At 34.4% G+C, this 23223-nt stretch overlaps 1 long non-coding RNA gene across 4 annotated transcripts; it reads left to right on the top strand.

The window, feature by feature from the left end:
- Positions 1 to 233: 233 nt before the first annotated feature.
- LOC115962666 lies at positions 234 to 6049 on the top strand. 4 transcript variants are annotated; one of them, XR_004085564.1, is made up of 6 exons: positions 234 to 380; positions 1319 to 1462; positions 1745 to 1793; positions 2232 to 2336; positions 2570 to 2649; positions 5746 to 6049. It is a non-coding gene; the product is annotated as an uncharacterized LOC115962666 (long non-coding RNA). The 4 variants fall into 4 exon arrangements; XR_004085565.1 differs by having other exon boundaries at positions 234 to 1462; positions 2236 to 2336; XR_004085562.1 differs by having other exon boundaries at positions 234 to 1462.
- Positions 6050 to 23223: the final 17174 nt, after the last annotated feature.

The following is a 23223-nucleotide window of genomic DNA, read 5'->3' as shown; positions in this document are numbered from 1 at the left end:
TGTTGCTCCAGTTCGGGAGACCTGTGCACAAGCATTAGGTGCCGTGTTTAAGTACATGCATCCCACATTAGTTCATGGAAGTTTAAAAATATTTTATGAAAAATGAAATGCAGGTAACTGTGATCTAAGCGTATGCCTTTAGTGCTGAATAATATCGTTAAAGTTGGTACGTTTTCAAATATTCTCTTCTAACTAATAAAGTATTTATTCAATCCAAAAAAAAAAAAAAAAAAAAATACTATTCATGCCATTGACCCCCTCTTCCCTATCATTTTTCGTTTCCTACAATGTTTACTAACCTGTTAGTAAACATGAAATGAAATGCAGGTAACTGTGATCTAAAGATATGCATTTAGTGCTAAATAATATCGTTAAAGTTGGTACGTTTTCAAATATTCTCTTCTAACTAAAAAAGTATTTATTCAATCAAAAAAAATCCTATTCATGCCATTGATCCCGTCTTCCCTATCATTTTTCCTTTCCTACTATGTTTACTAACCTGTTACATCGCAAAAAAAAAAAGAAAATGTCAATTCAATATATTTTCGTGATTTTTGAATGATTAGTGTTGGTGGTAGTCTATCATCAACTAGGGTAAGAACTCATCAAATCTAATATTGCTCAAACTTTTACAACTGAGACCATACTGTAATGATGCAATTCAATAACTGTGAAGATAACTAATTTTGGCAAGTTATCACCAACCTCTTCTTTTTCCTTTTTTTTTTCTTTCTTTCTGAAATCGTTGATGAGTTTACTCTCTATATCAAATCTAGCAACATCAGGTGTTCTTTATTTAGCTATTCAATCATAGAGAACACAGGGTGTATACATTAAGCGTATCCATATAGAAACTTTAAACTTTAAAGTCGAGCTCATTAAATTAGGCATTTGGGATTTTTTGATAGTATAGAAGTTGCTTACACTCATAAGAGGTTTAGGATTTCTTCAGCTTAAAGAGGGAGATTCTTATTCTTTTGCTTGATTGTAGACTGATACTAATGATGGCATTTTTCTATACATGCTTTTTCCCGGTTTCTGAATGCTTGGATAGGTCTGTTTTTCATTATGTGTTCAAATTTTGAAGAACTTAAGTCTTTATACTTTGTACTCAACATACATGAATAATGTCAAACTAAGGAATCTTTTGTACTTGGTTCATATACTACTGCTTAGTTTTCATGTGAGATGGTTATTCAGAATAATCAATATATATATATATATATTCTAATGCTTTGTACATAGTCAGGAAAGATTCCTTTAGCATTTGTGAAATTGTTTTTATCTTACTGACGGCATTAATATTCCCCCCTAGAAGACAACGGAAAATTCTATTTAGGAGTTGCATACAGCAATTTTGATTGGGCATAGCTGATGCATGTGCTCCCATACAATGGCGCCCACATTATGGGAGCTATTATTGTCCAAGATTGTCATCATTCAAAGGAAGAATGTGCCGAAGGTAACTCCCCTAGTTTCCATTATTGTCATCTAAAACAGACAGATTGTTATGTCATCCATTTAGTAGTATCTTGAAGTTCATGTGATATCAGAAAAAGCTGGTGGTAATTCCATCCAAAACTGACTTTCTACTCTTTCTCTTCTCTAATACTAGTATTTTTTTTTCCTTTTTAGAATAAAATATCAAACATTTTTTAACAAGTTAACTATATGATTTTCCTTCCTTAATATATTCACCTTTCTTCAAGTTTTTCATAAAATTTGGGCATGATGTTGTCTGTAGGAAAACTTGGTACTTGTATTTCAACTGCGGTCCACTAATGCATGAACAGGTTTGGGTCCTTGAGCTCTCTTAACTCTCGTTCTTGCGTGAAGGATTTTTTTTTTCCCTTCCCCAAACGTAATATAATGAATGAAAGATAATTTTTTCTTTTATAAAAATAAAAAATCCATTATAACACACAAAATTATTGATATTTTCCCAATATTACTTGAGCTTTAGTCAATGAGTTTTTCCTTTATGCTCTTAATAATTGTCCTAATAATTGCTCTCTTTTCTTGAAATCTAGCTTTTCAATTGTAGTTCAAAATTCTAGCATTATGTTTAATTTATGGTCAGTGCTTTCTAAGAAGTTCAGAAAAGTATATCTATAGGAAAATGGAAATTAAGGATAACAAATTACCAAGCACCTACGTCTTATTCTAAAATGAAAAAAATAGACTTTTACATCAATACTAGCCATAATGTGCTCTCCTTTATGAAATCCAAGGCAGGGAAATAAGGAATAGGAAATATTCTGCTGAACTCAGTCAGGGCAGTGTAAGGATAGGAACAATTTTCCTCACCTACTTATGACAAATACTCTGATTATGAGGTGAGTTTGTAAGTTTAATGTCATTTCATATTTTTTATATTGATACTTATGTATATCCCTAGTTAAATTCATTTAATAGTGATGATGTTAAAGCCTTTCCAGAGTTGTGAGGCAGATTTGTTTCACTACTATCCAGCGAAGATAGATGTGCAATCCCTCTCTAGGGAAAGCTACGTGGAACATTTGTCAGTGGTTGAGGATTTATTATAACTTGTACACTTGTAAAACCTTAGATTACAGCCAAAGCTGGATGTTGTTGCTGTTCACTTTGAAAAGGAGGTAGAAGTAGTTGAGTGGCCCAGAGATAAAATTTGTGAGTTCTCTCTTCTTCTCTTCTATCATTTATTATTTGCTCTTTCGTTTTTCTTTTTTCAACCTCAGTGGCAAATCAACAACAATAGGTAGTTTTGATGACCTTGTACATGCTATATGGAGTTCTTCAGGATGATGTATCCATTTCTTAATTTAATCTTTTACATGTTATTTTGGAACTCTTTTTTCCCCCCATTTTCTAATCAAAAGGATCTATTATCAGGTTTCATTTCAAAATCTAAAGCTGAGACTGGATTACAGTCTGTAAAATCTTACTATGTTTTCTCTATTACTAAAGATTCTCATGTGCTGTCAAATTAGAGGTTTTTTTTTTTTTTTTTTTTTTTGGGGGGGGTGGGGGTGGGGGGGAGATTCTTTTCAGGGTTTCAAAAATAAATGTGCTTAATACTGAAATGCATACTCATTATTAGTTTTCAGTTACATACTCTGCATTTGGTGTTATCTGACTTTGGTAGTGTAATCTGGATCCATAAAAAAAAAGAAAAATTATATGTTGTTTTGTTAAAGGAACTTGCTTCCCTCTCTCTCTCTCTCTCCCTCTTCTTTTTTCCTTTTTTGTTTAAAGGATGTTAGACATTTTAGATTCCACACAAATCAAACATTATGTGGGTGGTGGCCTAAGCTCAAGGTGTTGCCTCATCTTTCTCAACAAGCGTAAGTAACATATTTTGAAATCAAAGAGTTAACAAGAGTGGATGACTTTCCACTATAGTTGGAGAACCTTTCATTTATTTGATAACCTGTCTCTAAATAGTTGCAAGAAGCTGAGATATCTACTAGCAGGGGTAAGGGTCTGGTGCCTCACTAAATGACAGATGATGGTAATCCTTTATTTTTCAACTGGAGGTCATGTTGGGGCTCATTTTAAGGATGCTTCGATTTGGAATCCTATTTTAGAAAGGGTGGAGAAAAAGCTCTCTGGTTGGAAGCGGTTGTATTTGTCAAAAGGAGGTAGGCTTACTTTATTGAAGAGTACTTTGTCGAGTCTCCCAACTTATTATCTATCGTTGTTTACAATTCTACAACATATAGCAGACAGACTAGAGAGGATTCAGAGGAATTTCCTTTGGGGGAGATCTAATGAAGTTTTTAGATATCCGCTTGTTGCTTGGGATAAGGTTGTTTGGCCGGTGGAGGTAGGGGGTTTGGGGATTTAGAAGATTGGGCTTTTTAACCAAGCTCTACTTGGGAAGTGGCTTTGGCGGTTTGGGATGGAAGCTACCCATTTATGGCGTCAGGTAATAGCCACCAAATATGGAGAGGGTAGTGGAGGTTGGTGCTTAGAGGGACTCATAGTTGTGGGTTATGGAAGAATAGTAGGAAAGGTGCAGACAATTTCTTCGGTCATGTGGTGTATGCAACAGGAGAGGGTACTCGTATTCGGTTTTGGCACAAACCTTGGAGTGGTCCTATTTCTTGGAAAGAATTATACCCGAAATTGTTTGCCTATGCTGTGGTTCAAGAAGCTCTGATTTCTGACATGGTTATTTTTGCACCAGACAGGGGAGGTGGGAGTTGGAACTTCCTTTTCCGTCGCAACTTTAATGAATGGGAGTTGCGGAGATTTTATTCTTTCTATGAACATGTCTTTGCCAGGATACCTAGGGGGGAGGGTGAAGATATCTTGATTTGACAGTTGAATCATAGTGGTGTTTTTGATGTGCGATCCTTTTATATTGCTTTATTGAAAGCCCCTTTTGTTTCTTTCCCTTGGCAGAGCATTTGGTGTGTTAAGGTACCTAAAAGGGTATTTTTCTTTTTATAGACTGTTGCTAGGGGTGGGATTCTTACAATAGATAACCTTGTTAAGAAGAACTTGCCTCTTGTTAATTGGTGTTGTCTATGTAGGTGTGATGAGGAAATTGTGGATCACCTTTTGCTTCATTGTAAGTTTGCATATGCTTTGTGGAGTGAGGTCCTTATTATGTTTGGGGTTCAGTGGGTGATGTCGGATACTATTGTTTCTCTTCTTTTTGCTTGGAGGAATTGGTTGGGAACTTACTCTTCAAATGTTTGGAATATGGTACCAGCATGCCTTATGTGGTTAGTTTGGAAGGAACGTAATGCCCGAACTTTTGAGGACATTGATAGACCTATAGATCTGTTGAAAAACCTGCTTGCTAGGACTTTGTTTGAGTGGTCTCGTATTTGGGGTCTTACGCATTGTAGTTCCTTGTCTAATTTCCTTATCTCTAGTAGACTTTTCTTATGATTTGATTGTACTTGTTTCAAGGGCAGTGAGTTTACAATCGTAAACACATTGTTCTTTTATCATCAATAAAACTCTTATTTCCGATCAAAAAAACTAGAGGTCATGTTTTTCAGCTAGATGGTTCAAGATTGCCCATGTTCCACATATCTTGATAAACACTTGGTTCTTATTCTGAGCTCAAAAGATCTAAAATTGATATTTTTTCTCAAAGGTCCTTTTGTTTAACATTTCACTTTTTTAGACTAGCTTATGCACTTATGTTTTAATAATATACTTAATTTTTTTTTTAAAAGAAAAAAGTGTGCTCATATAATGCAATAATATTTTGCTGCTTAGCATAGTTAGATCCTCAAATTTCCCTCCCTACAGCAGAAATCTAGTATTTTCTTTTGCACAGTCAATTCTTAAGTTCTTGATATTATTTGTGTGTGTATGTATTCTGTTCTACCAACAATTGTTTAATCTGGTCTACTAACAATGTATACACTGCTTAGGGATCTTTAGTTATTATCGTATTGTCTTCATTGTTAAGTGCTCTTTATCTATTCAAATTTTGAAACTTTACCAACATTTGTTAATGTTCTGAATTCATATGAAGTTAGTTCTGAACTTGAGTAAAAATCTGTGATAAATTGTTTATTCTATTTTGATTATATTTGTAGATGCCCTTAAAGTTTGGCTTACTGTACAGTGTACACTATATGGAAGTACAACTTGATATTCAAAACAAATTGAACAAGAGGGTTACAACTTGATACTCGTGATTGGATTCCTTCAAGATTGCTGTGATTCTCAAGCTACATAAATTTTATTGTCTTGAGTTTTCTTTCTTTTTATTTTTTCCTCAAAAATTTATGGTTGTAGGTCAACTGGAACCATAATTTGAATGTATCTGCAATTGTTGATTGGGTATGTTAGGCATCACCATCGACAGAGCATCAAGTAAGGCCAAGGCTTTCCTAGCATTTACACTTCATGCCATGGCTGCTTCCATTTCCTATCTATGTCATGAGAAATGGTTCTATTCTTTCTTGAATGTACAGAATTATTGACAATTTATTCACTTTTCAAATCTTATGTTGTGGCTTCTTACTTAAAGTCTCCGTAGCAATGACTTCAACACTTTTCTAGATTATGAGGTATGCATTTATGATTAGACTTACATATTGATTATCATCGTATATATCTTTATCTGAATGCTCAAACTTTAGAAATAAAAATAACATAAAATTTAAAATTCTGTCTTTAGACTAGTGCAAGAAATTGGAGAGGCCAATAAGGAAAAGCAACTTGAGCCTTGAATTTGATGCTTTTTTTTTTTTTTTTCCTGAGATTAAGTTATGGATTTTGGTAAGCAATTTTACTATTTTAAGTTTTATTTTTTTATTTTATTATTATATTTTTTTTTATCCTTGATAATTTTCTGATAATTGATTGGAATAATATTGGATAGGCAGTGACTTCATCATATTCTGATGCCTTATCTATTTTCTTTCCTGGTACATTAGCAATAGGCATCATGGTGAAGAAAGGGGCTTCTAAAAGCAAATAAGATCAAATAGGGTAAATGCTATTGCACACAAACTAATCCACAGTTTTGGGACGCACAATTGAAAATTTTGACTTGCACAAGTTCTGTAGTTTGGACGTGCATGCAAGACTGTATAAATTAGTTTGTGTGCAATAAACATTGCTCTTACAAATAAGCATTAAACGTATCGGCATGAATGATGAAGGCATCAAGACTCAAACGTGACAAGTGGATGTGAAATACCTCAAAACAGGATAAAGGGCAAAGTGTTGATTGAGCAACGGCAAAAGTGGTTGAAAGTGAAGTCGTGTTAGAATTTTTATCTGTTTTGTCTGTCTTAGCTACATGATTGAGTTTGTGTTCTAGCTTTAGATCAATCCATGAGTTTTTCTCTCTTAAACATATAAATTAATCGATTAATCAACATAAAAAATGGACTAAAGGTCAAAATATTATTATTCCAAGTAGTGGCATCTAAAAGGAGTCTGCAATAGGAGCAATTTCTTGGAAGATGAGATGACAATAGATAAAGCAGAAAGTGCCCACTATCAATAGACAATGGAATCGATGGTAGACAATTCATTGAGAAGAAATGGTCAAAATTTGTAATAATTGAGGAGAAATTAAGACTTAGGATGTGATTAGATACTGCTTATTTTCTTGAAACTGAAAACTTATTGCTGAAAGTATTATAGATAAAGGTAAAAGTTAATTGAAATAGTACAGTGGAGTTCATAAATAGTACCAAATAGTGCAGTGGGGCTCATAAATAGTAGCAAAAATAAACTGAATAGTAAAATAATTTTAATTTTCGATCCCAATCCAAATGCATACTTAGTTGGGTTGAATTAGTTTCCAGTTTTGTAGGGCTCGCTTAAGACATTGTGGGGTTACAAGGCAACTTCTTCAAATAAAGTTAAAGATTTATTTAACTTTTAGTTTTTTTATTATTTAAAATCTATTTTTTTAATGTAAAATAACAAATTAAAACGAATTCATTGTATTATTTAATGACTATACAACTAAAATAAAAACTATTTCTTGAGTAAGCAATCAAATATTAAACCTTACATACACCCTCCACTTTTGACACCAAGCTTGTATCGCCTTTAGAGGGAATTTTAAGCATATATAAAAATGGAAATTTAGAAGGACATGAGATATTATGAGAGAGAGATGCACTTGAACACTTTAGCTTCAGTGGATGTCTTGGAATAAAATTAACACACAAATTAAGTATAATAGCTTTAAAGTTATCAGTATTGTCCTTGGGTTATCAATCTTACATATTTTACCCGAAACTAGCCAAAGATGCAATAGTTGAGAGCATATTTTCTCTGATCACATTTTTGTTTGGATAAGCAAGAAAAAGAGATGGAATAAGAGATTCAAATTAGTGACATTTGTTTCATGCGGCATTGCGGTGTAATTATCATTCTTTAGGTTACAAAATAATGTGAATTTCCATATGGCTCTTCCACTATAATTAGAATGGCATCACCCAAAGAATGAATTGAAGATGTGATATGCTGATATTTAAAAATTAGAACAAAAATCAGAAGAAAAAAAAATGGATTGAAGATGTGATTTTAATTTGGTTTCAATTAAATTGTTGTTTGTGAGGGCCATGTCCATTTTTTCTCTTTTTTTTTTTATAATTAATCGATCTTTTAATATTCATAGTATAATTTTTAGGATACTTCTCCTTTAAGAAAAAAAAAATGCTTAAAATATTTTTTTTCTCAAATTTTTTTTTTGAATTATAGTAATTTTTAATAATCAAATAAAAATAATTGTACAATGATTTTGGATCACAATTTAAGTATAATAACCTAATGTACGATGCTATTTCATTATTTTTTAAGGACTATATTTTAATTTTAGTTTTACTTAAAAAATATTTGAAAGTGTTTTGAAAATGTTGTGGATGTAACACTTCTCTTAAAATTAAGATTTTTAATCTTCTGTCATAGTCTTTAAAACAATATTTTGGATATTGTCAAAGAGTCTCGCCAAGATCCAACCAAGTCAGAGGTCAACCTGAAAACCTTTTTTGAGAATAACCTGAAAACTTAGTTCCAAGGTAAGGTGTAATGCTACCTAGGTTGTTTAATTTTCCTAGGGATTTATGTCATGAAAAAAGAATAACTAGTTCTACTTTGGATGACAAAGGGATTCCTTTAAACATCTTAGGGAAGTGACTGATTATTAAGGATATTGGTATTAATTTTTTTTAAAGAAAATTATAAAAATTTTATTCATAAGATGAAATCAGTACATCATGAGAAATAGCTTGCTCTATAAAACTTGGATGGTCCTCCATCAATGTTACATAGTTTGAGATGTCTTTTGCATCAACATGGAACGCTAACCAAAAAAATACATTATCAATAATAAAAATTTCACATATACTCACTAACTGTCGGAAACATAAATTAAACCAAATTCCTAGAGCATTTATATCGATTTCACGAATTTAATATTTCAGCAAAAATTTATCTAAACTGATCCAAAATAAGAGTGCATTAGCCTCACTAAATTAACTAAAGTTTTTAAAGAGAATAGTCTCATTTTTACATGTAGTGAGCCTCTATTCTCACTACATTGAATTTTAATGTTGATAAAGTATTGAGGCTAATGTATTTGTATGAAAATAATAGATAGCTAAGCTAGCAAAAGTAGAGTTTTTTTGGATTAGTTTAGCTAAATATTTGAGGAGGCTACTGTAAATGCTCTAACACACTGAAAGATGCTCTCACAGTAACGCATAAACCAAAACTTTGTTTTTTAAGTTCCTCACAAACGCTAAATGCTACCATATCAAACCCTTAACTTTGCTTTTTAAATCCCTCACACGTCTGATCACACACACCAAATGCTACAACATCAACGCCTTGAAGTGTTGCTGCCTATATCTAATGAGTCCACTTACAAACACAACAATTTCTATACTTAATTTCACAACTTACGAAGTTGTGCGATTGTGAGCGGTTTTATGTAAAGTCGTGGGTTGCACAAAGGAAAAAATGTCCACTGCTCACAATTATATAACATAATCAAATTATAAAGTTGGACATATGATTGGCTGTATCCCTGCAATTATTCTTATATAATACTTTTGATACATTTTTTGAGAATCAATACTCTATATGGGATCCATGATTTAGCTCTTCACGTGAAAGGGGGATGAGCATGTTGAGTGCCAATAATTTCTTGAGATGATGGCAAGGGAAAAGCAATAAGCCAATAAGTGCTATGTGCACATTGTTTGGCCAACTTATTTAAAGGAGGGACAAAAAAAATTAATTTTAAGCAAATAAGATGACTTAGGAACAAGCTTAGTTAAACACACAAGCATCAAGAGCCATGTAGAAAAGTTCATGTGAATTATCCAAAAAGAATATAAAATGTAAAGTGTTTATTAAACTAGGCGAGGCGCCGAGGCTTCCATCTTGTGCACAAGATACACAAGATTGGAACGTAGCTATTTTATGGTGCGTGTTTGTTTTGTATTGCTTCTAATGTACAAAAGGACCAGAGGGAAGCCAAACTCCATTAAATAAGACGATTTGCAAACAAACAAAAGAAAATCTAGGACCACAATTTATTTTTTTGGTCATAATTTTGATGTAATAATCTTTGAACGGTGAAGAAAAAATAATGAGTCCACGTGGAAGTGATTGATAGGCAACAACTCTCAATTTATCACGTTAAAATTTTGGTAAAGTTGTGGTCCTAAAACTCCTAAACAAGCAGAGACAAAATTAGGATCTTAATTAACTTGGGTAACTTAAAAAAAAAAAAGGCTAAAACTACAAAATATCAACAAGAAAAATGATCAAGCTACTACTACTAGTTTTACAAATGGTAAAACTTTAAATATAGTTACTTAAGTTGTACGTATGGTTCCCCAATTAAATTCATTTATTCATACACATAGTTATATTGAAATTAATTGCCTTTTAAAAATATAACGATGTTTGTATTTTATTGGTCAATACAATTTGAATTTAATTGGAGAACATACATAATTTTTGTTCTTTTATAAAAAATTTACAAACTAATGTGGCAATAAACGTGATTACTACCACATCAATAACATAATAAATAAATTAAAAAACCAAACCTTCTTCCAACTTTATTACAAAATATTTAAAAATTGATGTAACAATAAATATGATTGGTGCCACATAAACAACATAATACTTTTTTTATTATGCTTTCAAAATTGATACATTGATTCTCAAAAAAAGAAAAAAAAATAGTTGTAGCATTACTCTAAATAAATTTCTTTGACCAATTAATAAAAGGAAATACTTTTTTTTTAAAAAAATGCATCCCATCAAAAATAATAAATAAATAAAAGAAAATAAACAAAATTACTTTGTGATTATTTTTATTTTTCTTTTGAAAAAGCCAAATATTATAGTTATACTTCCCATAAATTACCAAACAAATAAAATTTCTATAATTATCTATTTATCTATTATATATTTTTGAATTAAAAACTGATTAATATTTTCCAAGGATAAATAATTAAAAAATAAATTTTTTAACTTTGGATCACAAAAAACTTAACAACAAAAGTCATTTGAATAAAAAAAAAAAAAAAAAAGCAAACAAACGTTTCTTAAAAAACCTATGGAAAAAACTAATTAATAATTAAAAACAACACATCTTACTAGCAGATTTTGACTTACAAATCTGTCACGTAAATGTGATGCTTAACTCTTTTTTTTTATTTTTTATTTTATTGGGTTCTCTTCTTTCAACGTTTTTTTTTTTTAACAAGGTTTCTCTCTATCTTAGTTTGGAGAGAAATCCTTTAAACTCTATTTGTTTAAAACCTATGGAAAAAATTAATTAATAATTAAAAACAACACATCTTACTAGCAGATTTTGACTTACAAATCAGTCGAGTAAATGTGATGCCTAACTCTTTTTTCTTTTTCTTTTTTTTTATTTGGGTTCTCTTCTTTCAACGTATTATTTGAACAAGGTTTCTCTCTATAATTGTTTAATAAAAAATAAACTAAATAGTAAAATAAACTAACTTTTTAATTATTGTCAAACACACCCTAAGAACTTTACATGCAATTGTCTGCAACGTCTCTTGCTTACAATGCGCTTGTGGCTATGCTTGTTTGCAGCAATGGCCCCACAGCTACACTAAGGGGCCTTGGACCCATGGCGCCCCTTGAATTTTTAGTTTCTTTATTTTTGAGAGAGGATTTATTATTTATATTTCTCAAAAATATAAAGTTATTCCCCTAAAAAACAATAATAATTTTTAAAAAAATTATCTTTTATTTTTTTATTAAATGTGAATTTTAAAAATCTAACTGTTGAATTGTATGTTCTTTATATTTTTAACATGTATGTCAAATTTCGTTCAAATAGGGTGTTATTTATTATTTGATCAAAAAAGTACTTTTTTATGCGTAATTCTTTACCACAAAAACTTGGAATCTAAACATGACATTGATGATATAGTTATTCATGTTTGAACTTTTTGAAATTCTACAAGCAAAAAGAATATAATAAATACATGTAATGTAATGGTTATATTTTTAAAATTCACATCTAATAAAAAATAAAAGATGAATTTAAAAAAAATTATTTTTATTTTTTAGGGAATAACTTTATATTTTTGAGAAATATAAATAATAAATCCTCTCTCAAAAATAAAGAAACAAAAAATTCAAGGGGCGCCATGGGTCCAAGGCCCCTTAGTGTAGTTGTGGGGCCGTTGCTGCAAACAAGCATAGCCACAAGGGCATTGTAAGCAAGAGAAGATGCAGACAATTGCATGTAAAGTTCTTAGTGTGTGTTTGGCAATAATTAAAAAGTTAGCCTATTTTATTGTTTAGTTTATTTTTGCTATTATTTATGAGTTTCACTGCACTTTTTGGTATTATTTATAGGTCTCACTATATTATTTCAGCTAACTTTTGCCTTTATTTACATTACTTTTAGCAAAAAATTTTCAATTTCAGCAAAATAAACGGATCTCAAACAGACATTTAAAAAGAAGATAAAGTAAAAGTATGAAGTTTAGTTACAAAATTGATTAGAGCCTCAGAGCACTAATATTGGGGTTGTAAAAATATCCCAGTTGCGCTTTTAGCAACGAACAAGGTAAAAAGTAGCTACATCTAGTGGCAGAGCCAGAAATTTTGAGTTTGGGGGCCGAACTATTCTGTCAAGATAAACTCAAATCACAAATAGACACTCCCCTAAAGAAATCCACATAATATATATGTGTGTATGAAAATATAAATTTTAATTTTCTTATTCTAAAGTAAGTTATGTACATATACACAAAATTATCAACTTTAATATCTATATATACACACTTAGGCACAAGATCTTCTTGATAAGAGAAACTTATAATCTTCTTAAACTCTAATACGTATACAAACATTATATAATTGGGTATACAACATACAAATATATAGAACAAAAAAAAAAAAGTGAATATAGTATCTTCCATCAAAATCATGCTCAATAATAATACTGTAAGGACACAATTCCTTCGCGGCCCAATAATGATGTTGGGCTCGCATATGAATGATCCTTCACAATATGATTTGTAGAGGGTGGGCTTGAAAAGCTAGCCGTTGGTCACGGGGCGATGCCCGGTCTTGGTTTTAGAGGAATTCATGTAGAAAAAAGGAGTTGGGCTTGAACATTTAAGCCCTAAGGCGTCGCACCCTATGGGATGGGACTCCTCGGAGTTGATCCGAGGACCATTGAGGCCTTATCCCGGTTATCCAACGACGGACTTTTTTCAGTGAAGTCCGGTGTTGTTGAGAGGTTCTCCCCCATGTAGTCTTTCTTTTTCCGAGGTGGGATGGGACTCTCTTTCAGATTTACTTACTTTCTTCTTTTATACTAGCTTGCATTCGCTGTCCTTCGTCCACGTGTAGAGTCAATCTTTACAAAAACTGACATTTGTCCCATCAGTCCAATCCCGGAATTGTTGGGGATGGTTTGATAAAGCTAAAGAGTACGACTCTGTCAGGGGCAGCGCATTGAATGGCAATGAGAGCAGCTTTCCCGGATATTCTTAGATTCTCTTTTAAGCTTGGCCCTATACCGGTTTTATCCTTCTTCTTTTGGTGAGGTTTTGGATCTGCCGAGGACTGAGTTGTCCTCGGCTGCACCACAAAAATGTTTGGTGCTCTGCATTGTAGAGCTTGGGCCGTAGTTCTTCTCGGTTCGGGCCTTTAGATTCTCTAAGGGCGAATGGGCCTGGTCCATGAATTATTGGGCCCCACAATAGCCCCTCAAAACCCTTCTATCCGACTTTCAGGTTGGAAAGGAGGGTTTTGGCAAACCCGGGCCCTTAATATAGCTTATTTAGTTCAACCCCGCATTTATGTGAGCGGTTCTCCACCTGTCCAGGAAGTTAGCCGGTTTTCAAGGGATTCCGTTTAATCTGCTCGTGATCTACTCCTGCCGCTTGGCTGTCCTAGACGCGCCCTTAATGAATCCCCTTTACGAGGCTCATTTATGTCCGGCGGCTCATCTGATAAGGTGGGGAAATGGAACGGACGTCTCTTTTTTCTTCAGATTCTTTTGGAAACTTGAATGCATTTAATACCCTCCGTTTGGCCCTTCCTATAAGAAGGCAAGCAGGAGGCCATCACTTTCGTGCAGACTCCTTTCCTTCCTTCTGAGATCTGAAACCCGTAGCCTCCTTTAGCGTCTACTTAGCCCGTTTGTTATACACCATATCAGTATACGCCTACCATAACGAATGATGAAGGAGCCATGCCCCTCCTCAAAACACCATGTTCTGATAAAACTTGAAATGGCTCGATCAGGGCAAGGGTGGCGCAGATTTAAGATCTGTCCCGCCTCTCTTTCAGCCAAAATCCGAAGCAGGGGCTCGTCACGTCGAATTCTCGGCGTGACTAAGTCGAGAACACCCAATATCAGCACCACCCGGCTCCTCACGAGCGTACCTAACATGGCACCAGTGTGTTAGGAGTCAGGGCTGAGGCAGGGGCGAAGTGCTTCTGCTTCTCCCTCTCTTTGCTCACTGGTGCCCTCCTCCACCTTCCTCTTATAGTCTTCCCAGCACCAGTTCCGCCCTGGTGCTGTCATTCTCCCTCTTTTGCTCCTCTCTTTGTCCCTTCATCTCTCCCCCTCTTCTTCTCCTCCTTCTCTTACTCATGTCCTCCATCTTCTTCATTCATCTCCTCCATCTTCTTCATTCTTTTTTTTTTGAAGCGAGTTCTTCTCTTAGTATGAGCAACAATGAGGCGGAGATTGGAGAGACTTTGAAGACAAGTTTAAAAGGCGCTTGACCGTTTGCTTATCTGTACTGTGGATGTTAGTGCTGTTTCGGCAGCCCCTCTTTTGTATAGGCTTGTTGAAGCCCCTTTTTGTACATTGTAATAATTTTTCGTATTAATAAAAGTTGTTTCTATTTCATTTTGCATGTTTTGTCTCTGTTTTATAAATTTGCAAGCGCCGCTTGGCACAATAATATAGCATCTAGATCAATGTCAACTAAGACCAAAATACTTGATAATAAAAAGATGTCGCCATAACTTTAATAAAAATGCTTGGCATAATAAGGCCGACCAGTGAAAAGTAATAATTACCCATGCTAGCCGAGGAGAGAACTGAAAGCTTGATGCCGTGTGAGAAATAACCATTTGAAGACATATCACCCACCAGATGAACAGCCCTCTTAGGCCAATGAATACTGGGGCGTTCTAGCACCTTCCTTACACCTTCGTTGGGCCTAACCCTTTAGGGTGTTTAAGCCGCGGATGAAGTGACCTGACCTTTTTATCAAGTAGCCCATCTTGCGAAATTCAAACCTTTTCTTATCCGAGTAGTTGGTTTCCCCGTAGGCTTGGGTCCGAGGAATGTACAACGCCTTGGTTCCGTCCAAAACTTGTAGTAATCGGAATTTTTGTACTTGGTTTCCCCATAGGCTTGAGTCCGAGGACCATACAAGGCCTTGGTTCTGTCCAAAACTTGTAATAATAGGAATTTTTGTACTTGGTTTCCCCATAGGCTTGAGTCTGAGGACCATGCAAGGCCTTGGTTCTGTCCAAAACTTGTAATTTTTATTTTTTGTACTTGGTTTCCCCATAGGCTTGAGTCCGAGGACCATGCAAGGCCTTGGTTCTGTCCCTGGGCCCCTATGCTGTACGGGCCTGGGCCGCGAGTTTACTAGGCCCACAAATTAAGAGGCATTTCCGTACTCTTTGGTCACGCGGTACTTTTTGGTGTCCCAGTGTTCGAGGTGCGCCTTCTCGAGGATCTTCAAATCCTACGGCTGAGGATGAAGTTGGAAATTGAGCCAAGTCTGCTTCATCCGTAGCGTTCCTTGGGAACTTGCATGAATTAAATGCCACCAGTTCACTTCTGGGTACAAATAGGATAGGGGATCACTTTACTTGCACATGAACTCTCCTGTTCCCTTCAGAACCATATTTCTTCCATATCCACGATCTCTCTTTCTAGTGCCACTGCCTCAAAGCAAGATGTTAGAGGCGTGGGTGGGGATGAAAGGTCTCCGCACGGTTCAGAGGTGCCGAATCCTCAAGGTGATACGGTATGGACAAGGATGGCACAGATTCAAGCCAGTCCTCCGTCTTGACGGGAGGAAGATGGTATCCCTCCCTCTTTTAGTCAAAATCCGAAGCAGGTTCTGTTCACGCCAGAATTTTGGTGTGTCAGAAGAAAGATTCTCCACCATCAGCACCTCTGCCTCGTTGCAGGCAGATTTTTGGTGAAGGCTCCTCAACCTCCGGCTCCCTGCACCTTTCCTTCAGCGGTGCAAGGCTCCGAGCTGGGTTCTTTTGCTGCCTGAGTTATGGGCATGTAAAAGCATTGAGGAAGAACAAGGTCTTGAAGCAGTAGCCAACCTCTCATCCGTGCTTCTTCTTCGGCTTTACCTTCATTCTCTTGTATTTTTTCTTTTCACTTATGTAGTTAGCTTTAGCACAAGCTTATTTCAGCTTTTCATTGTACACTGTACTATTTCTATGCCTTAATAAGAGATAAGTTTATTCCTTTCTAAATACTTTTCTTTTCTGCAGCAACTACTTAGTGCATGAACATTAAATACACGCTCGTCTTTAAACTTATCGATGTTATCAAGTATCGTAATGGTAATTATCAGTAAATTAGACTCTGGAAACTAACCGGAATAACGGCCGGGCACTGAGCGATGCGTGCGAAACAAATGACCGAGGTCGATGAACTCTGAATAACTTGTCCGAGAGTGTAGCCGAATAGTGAGGGACTTCGATTGTGTTTTCGGGTAATATATTGCACTATATTGCATCAATCCCTTTGGTGTTGGGGACCCGTGCGGTTTAGGGATTAGCCCAACTGTTAACGGGAAGTTCTCCTTGGTTTCCCCATAGGCTTGAGTCCGAGGACCATGCAAGGCCTTGGTTCTGTCCGAAACTTGTGAGGTTTGTTTTATGTACTTGGTTTCCCAATAGGCTTGAGTCCGAGGACCATGCAAGGCCTTGGTTCTGTCCTAAACTTGTGAGGTTTCTTTTTTGTACTTGGTTTCCCCATAGGCTTGAGTCCGAGGACCATGCAAGGTCTTGGTTATGTCCAAAACTTGTGAGGTTTCTTTTTTGTACTTGGTTTCCCCATAGGCTTGAGTCCGAGGACCATGCAAGGCCTTGGTTCTGTCCAAAACTTGTGAGGTTTCTTTTTTGTACTTGGTTTCCCCATAGGCTTAAGTCCGAGGACCATGCAAGGCCTTGGTTCTGTCCAAAACTTGTGAGGTTTCTTTTTTGTACTTGGTTTCCCCATAGGCTTGAGTCCGAGGACCATGCAAGGCCTTGGTTCTGTCCAAAACTTGTAAGATTTCTTTTTTGTACTTGGTTTCCCCATAGGCTTGAGTCCGAGGACCATGCAAGGCCTTGGTTCTGTCCAAAACTTGAATTTTTTTTTGTACTTGGTTTCCCCATAGGCTTGAGTCCGAGGACCATGCAAGGCCTTGGTTCTGTCCAAAACTTGTAATTTTATTTTTTGTACTTGGTTTCCCCATAGGCTTGAGTCCGAGGACCATGCAAGTCCGAGGACCATAGGCTTGAGTCCGAGGGCCTTGGTTCTGTCCAAAACTTGTGAGGTTTCTTTTTTGTACTTGGTTTCCCCATAGGCTTGAGTCCGAGGACCATGCAAGGCCTTGGTTCTGTCCAAAACTTGTAAGTTTCTTTTTTGTACTTGGTTTCCCCATAGGCTTGAGTCCGAGGACCATGCAAGGCCTTGGTTCTGTCCAAAACTTGTAATTTTTCTTTTTTGTACTTGGTTTCCCCATAGGCTTGAGTCCGAGGACCATGCAAGGCCTTGGTTCTGTCCAAAACTTGTAATTTTTATTTTTTGTACTTGGTTTCCCCATAGGCTTGAGTCCGAGGACCATGCAAGGCCTTGGTTCTGTCCAAAACTTGTAATTTTTATTTTTTGTACTTGGTTTCCCCATAGGCTTGAGTCCGAGGACCATGCAAGGCCTTGGTTCTGTCCAAAACTTGTGAGATTTCTTTTTTGTACTTAGTTTCCCCATAGGCTTGAGTCCGAGGACCATGCAAGGCCTTGGTTCTGTCCAAAACTTGTAAGATTTATTATTTTTTCTTTTTGGTTTATTTTTCGACAATAAGCCCCTATACCAGGGCGGAAATAGGTGGCTTGAGGCCGGAAGCCCCTAGAGATGCCCACGCCCTTGGCACTGCAAGGCGTAGCCCTTAGCAGAAGTTTGTGCCGGAGCAGCAACTGTATGTCGCCGGAGACGGAGGAAACCCCAAGAATTTCTGCTTGCTAGAGAGTTGACTCCAACGCCACCTTTGCCAAAGCGCAAGCTTTCCCACAGACGGCGCCAATTGTAAGGACACAATTCCTTCGCGGCCCAATAATGATGTTGGGCTCGCATATGAATGATCCTTCACAATATGATTTGTAGAGGGTGGGCTTGAAAAGCTAGCCGTTGGTCACGGGGCGATGCCCGGTCTTGGTTTTAGAGGAATTCATGTAGAAAAAAGGAGTTGGGCTTGAACATTTAAGCCCTAAGGCGTCGCACCCTATGGGATGGGACTCCTCGGAGTTGATCCGAGGACCATTGAGGCCTTATCCCGGTTATCCAACGACGGACTTTTTTCAGTGAAGTCCGGTGTTGTTGAGAGGTTCTCCCCCATGTAGTCTTTCTTTTTCCGAGGTGGGATGGGACTCTCTTTCATATTTACTTACTTTCTTCTTTTATACTAGCTTGCATTCGCTGTCCTTCGTCCACGTGTAGAGTCAATCTTTACAAAAACTGACATTTGTCCCATCAGTCCAATCCCGGAATTGTTGGGGATGGTTTGATAAAGCTAAAGAGTACGGCTCTGTCAGGGGCAGCGCATTGAATGGCAATGAGAGCAGCTTTCCCGGATATTCTTAGATTCTCTTTTAAGCTTGGCCCTATACCGGTTTTATCCTTCTTCTTTTGGTGAGGTTTTGGATCTGCCGAGGACTGAGTTGTCCTCGGCTGCACCACAAAAATGTTTGGTGCTCTGCATTGTAGAGTTTGGGCCGTAGTTCTTCTCGGCTCGGGCCTTTGGATTCTCTAAGGGCGAATGGGCCTGGTCCATGAATTATTGGGCCCCACAAATACTTTACGTAATAAACTTCATTAATTATTACTTTTATAGCAAAATTATTCATAATTTCCTTTTTAATATATAAATTGTTTGCAAAACTTCATCCATGTTAGACAAATTAAAATCATAATGTTATAATTGAAGTCTCATATTAGTTTTTTTTTTTTTATTTTTTTTTATTTTTTTTTTATAAAATCTTGAGAATAAGAAATTTCAACCAAATTGCATATATTATCATTGTTGAATGATTTGAATGCATTAATAAGTTTTGAAATTGAACTAAAAAACTTAGTACCTAATTATTTCATTCTATCAATTGTATATCGACTCTAAACTCTCTTTTTTTGAGAAAGATTACTAGATTATTTGATCAATATTTTCTTTGGGGGGGCCAACTCCTATTATTTTTCATATAACCTTTAAATATTTATAAAATATACCTAAATTGTAAAATTAAAAAAAAAATAAAAATTTTTGAGGGGCCAAGGCTCCCCAAGCATACATGTGGCTCCGCCACTGGCATCTGGGGGTGGGTTTTTATTTTCTTTTACCATCCAAGAATAGTTGGTTCTCATATATGAGAACCAACTGTAGCTTAGGATGTAAAATATATATATATATATATTTATATTATTAGCAAATATCTCTTCTTTTTCTCTCCTCATCACTTTTATGGTGTTGTTAGATTATTTAATTATGTTGTAGGTGAAAATGAAAATTGGGATATTAGTCAGTTGTAAAATAAGATGGTAAAATAGATAAAATAAGTTTTTAAGGTGTAAAATAAAAACTGGTATCTATCCACGGATGCTAGTGCTCTACGGTTACAACCTTACTCAATAAAATTAATATTACTTAATATTTTTAAAATCTAACAGTTGAATTGCATGTTTTTATGTTCTCAATATATATATATATATATATCAAATTTTGTGTCAATCATATATTATTTACTATATAATATATAAGCATATATTTTATGCGTAATTTCAATCTACAAAAACTTACAATTTAAACAATTTATTGATGATATAGCTATTGATCTTTAATTTTATAGAAATTTTGTAATCATGAAAAATATAAGAAGAAGATGTAATCTAATGGTAGTTTTATTAAAATTTACTTCCAATAAAAAAATTTGAATAAAATTGTAATCTAAGATTATAACTATAATTGAGTAAAATTGTAACCTAAAATTATAACTAATTTTATAGCTAAAAAACTGTTTGATTAATAAAGCCAAAAATGGTCAAAAGTTACAATAATGCAAGGCTGAATATTATTTAAGCAGGCGAGCTAGTGAAGTCGTGAAGGCATCATGACTCCAAAGCCAAAGTGGCCAAGTGGTGTGAAATACCTCAAAAGAAGATAAAGTGCAAAGTGTTGATTGAACAATGGCAAAAATGGTCAAAAGTTACAAAAATGCAATGCTGAAAAGTATTCAAGCGTGAACGTGAAGTTGGGTTTGATTTTTATTTTTGGTCTGTCTTGGCTACATTATTGAGTTTGGGTTTGAACTTAATTAATAGATTAAGGTCAAGGACTGAGATCAAAGCTATTAACCATATGATGTGATTGGATGTGCAATATTTATATTTGAAATATTTTGGAATTAAAAACCTAATTAAAATTACAAAGGATAAATAATTTTAAAAAATCAATTTTTTAACTTTGGATCACAAACAACTTAACAACAAAATTCATTTAAATAAAGGGAATTTTTTTTTCTAAAAACAAAAATGGAAAAAAATTAATTAATAATTAAAATCAACACATCTTACTGGCAGATTTGGTCTTACAAGATGTGATGCCTAACTTTTTTTTATTGGGTTTTTTCTATATATTTTTTGAACAAAGTTTTTTTTAAATTAATTTGGAGAGAAACCATTTAAATATTCTCTATATTTTTTTTTATTAAATGTGAATTTTGAAAATCTAATAATTGGATTTCATATTCTTTATGTTCTTAACATGCACATTAAATTTCTTTCAAATTTGGTGTTATTTATTATTCGATCAATAAATTTATTTTTTATGTATAATTCTTTATCACAAAACTTGAAATCTAAATATGTCATTAATGACATCATTGTTGATATTTTATTTTAATTTTTTTTAAATTTAACAAGTAAGAAGGATATAATAAGAATATACAATCTCATTATTAAATTTTCAAAATTTACATTCAATTAAAAATAAAAATGAATTTGAAATGAAACTTTTTTTATATTTTTTTACTTTTTAGGAGAATAATTTTTATTTTTGGGAAATATAAATAATAAATCCTCCCCCAAAAATAAAGAAACAAAAAAAATTCAGGGGCGCCATGGGCCTACGGCCCCTTAGTGTGGCTGTGGTCTGTCCCTGCAAGGCTGCAAACAAGCTTAGCCACAAGAGCATAGTCGGCAAGAGACGATGAAGACAAGTGCATGTAAAGTTCTAAAAAAGAAGATAAAGTGAAAACTATTTAATTGAATAGTGTCAAAAGTTACAATAATATAAGGCTGAAAATTATATAAGCAGGTGAATTGATTAAGTCATGAAGGCATCAAGACTCAAGAGCCAGAGTGGACAAGTGGTGTGAAATACCTCAAAAGAAGATAAAGTGCAATGTGTTGATTGAACAATGGCAAAAGTGGTCCAAAGTTACAATAATGCAAGGCTGAAAAGTATTCAATCGTGAAGGTGACTCTCCAAAAAAAAAAAAAAATCGTGGAGGTGAATTTGGGTTTTTTATTTTTTATTTTTGGGTCTGACGTGGCTACATGATTGAGTTTGGGTTTGAACTTAAATTAATAGATTAAGACCAAGGGATTGAGATCTTATGTACTAGCAAAAGCAATTAACCATGTGACGAGAGAGAAAGGTGGAAAAATAAGTGTAAAAATAAAATGATAAAAAATTAAGTGTTAAAAAAAAAATTTACTTAAGAGTTGAGATTAAAAGTGACTTTTGCAACTTTTAATTTGAATTATTGATTTCCTATTAGATGGCACAATAGCATTGGATCTCAATCCAAGGTCAAGATTGGATCAAATTAAAACTACTGGAATTAATTAAAAGGAGTCACTGGTACTTCTAGCTTAGATCAACCCATGAGTTTTTTTCTCTAAACAGTACGATAAATTGATCGTTTAAATAAAAATGGATAAAAGATCAAAATATAATTCCAAATTTTTGGAAGAAGACAAGAGATAGATTAGAGCAGAAAGTGCCCCATGCATAGGGTATACAAACAAGAGACAACGAAATAAAGGAGCAATTTCTTGGAAGATGACTAGATAGAGCACAAAGTGCCACATGAGGAAGACTACTACATTTTTATTGACCAAAGCCAGTCAAGTTGACTCCGGATATACCCAATCCAATGGTTGAAGTCCTTGATGACTAAAGCATTCACATATGGTTTCTACAAAAAAAAAAATTTATTTTACCATTTCAAAAGTTACTTTATCATTTATATCATACCATTTTACACTACACCTAACATCCTAACTTTTATTTTACCATATTACACATTAAAATAATATAAAGTAAAATAAAAATAATATAAAAATATTTCTCACTTCTCTCTCTAATCTCTATTTCTCTTACTACACATTAAAAAGGTATTATTTAATTTTACAGCTGTGCTATAGTACCATCACAAATTTGTGATGGTACTGTAGCACAATTATAAATTTTTTTGGATTTACAAGTCCAAGTAATGGGAGTTTTTGGAGCTTTGATGCTAAAACATACCAACATATGGTATTTGAAAGACCCAATGTGAATGCTGAAAAAAATTGAGTTATGGAATTAGCTAGAGCATTCACATCCGCAATTTTCGTACTATTTTATTTTACTATCTCAAAAGTTATTTTATCAATTATATCATACTGTTTTACAATACACCCAACATCTTAACTTTTATTTTCCTATTTAACTCATTAAAATAATATATACTACCCAATAAAATAATAAAATCCAATCTCTCTCTCTCAATAAAATAAAATACCACCCAATAAAAAAAATGAAATTTAACTCTGTAAGGTTGAATTTATTCAACCATCTAATTGACTTTATTCCGTGCCAAATTTGCTTGTAATTCAGCATTTAGTAACCCTGTATTTAGGTGGGTTTGATGTAAGGGTAGTGAGTGAGATAGAGTGAAGATTGCTCAAGAGTGTGCAAGAAAACAGAGACTCGCGG

Source organism: Quercus lobata, chromosome 10 (genome assembly GCF_001633185.2).
Source record: "Quercus lobata isolate SW786 chromosome 10, ValleyOak3.0 Primary Assembly, whole genome shotgun sequence".
NCBI classification, from domain to species: domain Eukaryota; kingdom Viridiplantae; phylum Streptophyta; class Magnoliopsida; order Fagales; family Fagaceae; genus Quercus; species Quercus lobata.
This window is presented reverse-complemented; position numbering and strand designations above follow the sequence as displayed.